Below are 6000 nucleotides of genomic sequence, written 5' to 3'. Positions count from 1 at the left end.
ATTTGAGCTTTATAATTTGTCTAGTATGATTTAAAAAGAGTTACTTATGCTTTAGAGAAACAAGAATAACACTCACATAGGTTATTGCTAGTGTTAAACTATTTTCTTACAGAGTTAACTCCTATATGGATTGAACTTCTGGAACAAGGCTTGGTGAAACAAGTATGATGCTATCATCTGTATTTGAGATAAAGCTGGACAGATAGTGAAAACATGGGAGACCAGAGTTAGGTCTCCAAAAGAATCCTTCCCTCAAGAATAATGAGTCAACTCAAATAGAATGAAGTTTATTGTGAATAAATATAATTTCTTTCATTTTGGGTATGGACAAATAAAAACTAAAACAAAATTAAATTATATGATAGGAGAGATGGAGTTTAGCAGCAGCATGTATAAAATTAGCTTGCTGTATTAGTCAGGATTCTCCAGAAAAACAGAACCAATAGGATATATCTCTATCTATCTCAATGTCTTAATGTCTATCTATCAATTTATATATCTATCTAGGGAATGTTTTAAGAAAGAAATTGGCTTATGCAATTGTGGGGCTAGGAAGTCCAAAATCTATAGGGTGGGCTGGAAGGGTGGAAATCCAGTGAGGGGTTGATGCATTCTGGAGCTTGAAATTGCAGCAGGTGGGAACCTCAGGTAAGGCTTCCATGTTGCAGAATTGCTTCTTTCTTGGGAAACCTCTGTCTTTATTCTTTAGGCATTCACATTGGATGAGGCCTATTTACATAACGGAGGGCAATCTGCTTCACTCAAAGTCTACTGATTGTAAATAACAATCATATCTAAAAACCATCTTGATAGCAACATCTAGATTGGTGTTTGAACTAACAGCTGGGCATTATAGCTTAGCCAAGTGGACACATAAAATTAATCATCATACTTGCTTAACAAAAATATGTTTTGGGAGGCGTATGATTTGGAATACTTAAGTAGCAGAACTTTTCAATCCTGTGTGGTATGCTCACTAGCTCCTACCTAGAGGATTATGTTTGATTCTAGAACCAGACATAGAGAAGAGGATGCTGCTATACCAGCGTAGGATATTTAGAAGTGAACATGATATTAGGGAGGATATAACCTATCATAAGAATGATTGAAGGAACTAAAGTTGTTTTGCCTGAAAAGTGTAAAAGTTGGAGATGATGTATAGCTGTATTCAGTTTGCTGTATTGAAATATATAGTGCAGTCACACATAATTTGTATTGCTCCAATAAAAAAGGAGGAAGAATAAGTAACTGTAACAGAAAGAGTTTACTTCACCATAAGGATAAATTTACTGATAGTCATCGTTGCTCCAAAGAACTGTGAGCTCTGTAGGCGGTTTACAAGCACAGACTGGCTTGTTTCATTTGATAGGGATGTATGTATATATCCCTCTATATACACACATATGTGTATATATATGAGTGTGTGTGTGTGTAAGAGAGGGAGAGACACTATGAGACTATGTACATGAATGGTTAGAAGAGATTCAAACATCGAGGGTGTATTGGATTATGTAGATGGCCGCTATCATTATTCAAATGATTTTTGAAATAATTCTTGAATTTTATTTGACATTTGAAAAATTTTAAGCCTATAATGATTTTACATGGCTATGCAGAGCTAGAATAGAAACTGGTTTGACTTCTGCTAGACTACACTTCAATCATCTGTCCTTTGGTGTTTATTACACTTAGTTTTTATCAAGAATAAATATAGAAATAAATAAATAAATATTAATAAATGATTAAAATTAAATGTCCTTATTCTACAGCTCACACTAAGTCATAAAATTTTTTAAAAGGCTATTTTTTTACCAGTAAAATTAAATGACTAAGACCATGTTGTGTTTGTTTCTGGATGGGGGTTCACAGTGCAGGCAATGATCTTAGGACGGTCATAGACACTTTCTCCAAATCAATTTGAAAAGTTAATTATTTGTGTCGGAAACTTATTCACATTCATTTAATAGCCTCATTGCTACTTATCAACAGGGTAGTGCTTATTTTATATTATTAAATGATTTATTTTCTTTCTTATAAAAAATCTGTATTTTAATTTTTTAGAAAACTCCTTTATGGACAATGGTTTTATAAAATCTGTTAGACAATGACCATCCTGAAACAAAAATTAAGTATATGGTGCTTTTTATATGCTGAACATATATACATGCAACTTTGATGCTGAGCCCCATGGACATTCCCTATAAATGGGCATACGAAATCTGCTCTTTAATTCAGGACAATGCCAGTACTGGCTAGCTGGGTAGTGCTGTCCAAAAGCAATGAGATTTTAGTAGAAAATGATCCCATAGTAAGAACATATTATCGACTTGTCAGACTTCTAGATAAGGTGGAAAACTGGAAGCTCAAAGGTTTAATCCAGTCCAAATATGTGCAAATGATTAAAAAACATGAGCAGCATATAAAATTTGGGTGATTTCAATATAAAATTCATATAAAATTTGGGTGATTTCAAATAAAAACCTTGATTGCTTTTTTTTTTTTTTTTTTGGTAAAAAATGGAAGTTTCTGGCAATGTTGGATAACGCATTCCTGGATGGCAGTAATCTTCTGGAAGAGTATAGCCAACCATTGCTACCTTGAGGCGAGGAGGCGAGCTGTGTGCTTTCCATTTGGACATGATTCCTGCTATTTGCTGAATGTGTTCACATGCCCATTCACCAGGTGGCTCTTATCACTTATTTATATCACCTTCCAGCCTTGGTGGTCCTTGAAGTTTGTTTCCTGTTCTAGCGAAGAAGGGATTCTCAATTTAACTACTGGGTTCAGGACAAACTCCCACAATTCTATAATGTGTATTGAAAGTATTACAGTAGCCTGTTTCTAGCTTGCATGTTGCTTAGAATTGTTGGTTTCGAAAGGAATAGCACTATGACAATAGAAGTATGATTAGAACGGTTTTTCCTACCATTATCCAGTTTGTGGCTTTCAACAGAGATTTGCTGGAAATACAAACCATACTTTCAGTGCTTTTATTGTCAAATAGAGCAGTATTGGCGAGCTGATACAGTAATTGCACTTTAATAGCCATCAGCACTCCAATTTACAATTATTTTAAATTTAATGCTTTTGATTACGCATTTCCAGAAATAAGTAAGCTTAAGTAATCCAAGAAACAAGGAAATGCCTTACAAATCTGGGGATGATTTAAAAGCTTTCTTAAAGTTATTCAATATCAGTTACCTAGTAAAGCTAGTTCCTGGAATTGATCATCTGTAAATAAGTAACTGAGAAGAAATTACAGTACAATAAATACTATATTCACCGTGACTTCTTCATTGAAACCATCTATAATATATCAGCAAATCTTATACGTAAGGGGAATTATTTAAAAATACCCCAAAAACAGAGGTTTAAGTATCATGCCATATATGAACAATATATCAGTATTTCCACTAATGGTCTTAAAGTAATAAATTCAGCATTTTAAAAATAACATTTTCCCCTTTTGTGGTAAAATAATATGTACAATACAATAAAGCTTTAGCCTTATAACTGCTTGCTAACATATCAACTAACAATTCATGCTGATCAAAAGTAAGGCTAATTTATTCAGCTTTTAGACTCTGAGATTAGAAATATTTGGGTAAATCACTTGTTGAACTGGGAAATCGATTGTACTTATGTATGAAGCTTGTTTGGGCCTTCTTTCAAGTGTGGCTGGGTCTGTTCTTATAATTCGTCTACAATGCTGTGTGGCCTGAAATCCCATTAGGACATAGAGCCAATTTATTTGTGTATAATAAGAGTATCTCGACTACAACTCATTTTGTAACTAACTGAAAAGCCTATAGCTCTCCTATAATTTAGGTCTGCAGCAAGAAAGTCATTACACTGTGTCTATGAGATACCAACATACTAGTTAAAAATAAAAGGTAAAATGAGCTGGGCCAGGGTGGGGGTAGGGGTGGAATCTCTGATGTTCAAAACTATTTTCTGGCTGCTGGATTAACTGATTATTTCAATCCAAATGAAAAATCAATATAAATATATATTTATGTTGCTCAGTTTAGGCCCATTGTAAAGCAAAAACAAAGGAACTCTGAAAATGAGGCTAAACATTTCGATGGATGCTACAAATGTCATGAAGCATAGGGGTTTAGAGATACAAATTTCTTACATTTGTTTTATAATGTGATGTTTTAGTGTGAATCTAAAACTTTGCTTTAAAGAAAAAATGTAATCTGCTTTTCTCATATTGAAAAGGTACTTATATTGAATAATATAAAGGACATAATCCTCCCACAAGCAAGATCCTAAAGTACTGACTTACTAATGATCCTTAATTTACAGCTCCGTGACAAGGAGGGCTTTTTACTTTCATTTTCCAACTGGAGTAATTCAGTCATTGAGAGTTTAGTTATATGACTTTTAAAGGATGACAGGAATGAGCCATTTAGTTTGAAGAAACAGATACCAGTCAGAATGCCTTCTTAATCTAAATTCAGCCTTCTTTAGGGAACTAAAGGGCACTGGTCACTTTTCCTCTGATTATGAAACATTAAGTCCTTTTCTGGACAGGATAACTCCTGAGCTTTCCACTTCTGGTGCTATCAGATAGTGATGAATATTTCATATGCCTAAAATTATTCCCTGATAAAGCATATGATGCATGTACAACTAATCAAATATTCAGCCAAGTCACCCAGCTTGGAAGACAAGAAATCTCCCTGATAAGGGGCTCCATGTTTTCCAAAAACTGGTAAAATTTCCTTTGAAATTTTGTGAAATGTATGACATTGTTGTTCATCACATTTTAAAAGTAAAATAGTAACAAATAATGTCAGCTACTTTATCTCAACTATTTTATCTTTTCCTTGCTGAAAGCCTTTAGTGGAATTGCTACTGTCTTTTTAGCTAACCAACTTGTAGAGTATGTGGGTAGTGGTATTCAATATTTATGAAATGCTCATTTTCTCATAGGACAGAGCTACTGATATTTTTCTATAAATGACAGAATTTGTTAATTGCTACTTGAACCTGTTGCATTTTCATTTTATGTTTTAAAATAGTAGAAGACATGATGGATATGCATTCAAAGCGAAACCTGAAACATTGCTTGAAAATATCTAGCTTGATGCTTCGTTATAGAGTAAAACACACATGAGTCTCTGGAGAATGAGAAAAAGTTGCAGTTACTGTCAACATAATTAGGAAGACCTAAAAAAAGTTTCTCATGATCACTTAAATTATTTATTTACTTATTTATTATTGATACATAATAGATGTACATATTTGGGGGTACATGCAATAATTTGATACATTAATGTTTTTATGTTTTTAATGAGTGCTTAACCCCCTCAAATACAAGACAGATTATATTAAAGGTATTTGAAAAATCAGTAACTCGTGCACCTCACATTTATTCGTGGGTAGATTAGTATTATAAGTATGCTTTTTCGTGGAGCTGACACTTCCCTGTAGAACATGAGCCTGGATTTGTTTGGTGTAGAAAGTACCAAGCTCTCACTCAACACTAAACAGAATATAGAAAGCAGTGTGAATAGCTTCTGGCTATTATATTTTTAGTGGTTACATTAGATTTTAAATCACTTACCATTTAGGGAAAGAGTTTGGTCCAGGGGGTTGACTAGAAATTTTAAGAGGCTGAACTCTTAGATTTTAATCTCAGTTTGCAGTAGCCATAGGCAGCTTGCCTCTATCCCAGAGGTAATTGAGAATGTAAATGTTGTTAAAGTACCCTGAGCCAATAGACTAAAATGAAATCTTATAAAGGTGTAGGCCGGTGGAATCACTGGTAGCGCAATGTGCTTTTTTTAGGGTAGCCATCATTATTAAATGGCAGATGGAGTAATACGAATCAATACAAAAGCATTCAATCTTGCACACAATTATCCCTAAGCACAGTAGTGCATTTCAGTACTAAAATAGCAGCAAAGTATTTCACTACTTCACTATGGCCAAAACATCTTGAAAAGTGTTCGCTGTGGTGCCTGTATCCCAGCTTCCCACTCTTCTTTC

The sequence above is a fragment of the Macaca mulatta genome, chromosome 2 (assembly GCF_049350105.2).
Source record: "Macaca mulatta isolate MMU2019108-1 chromosome 2, T2T-MMU8v2.0, whole genome shotgun sequence".
Taxonomy (NCBI): domain Eukaryota; kingdom Metazoa; phylum Chordata; class Mammalia; order Primates; family Cercopithecidae; genus Macaca; species Macaca mulatta.
Note: the sequence above shows the minus strand (reverse complement) of the source record.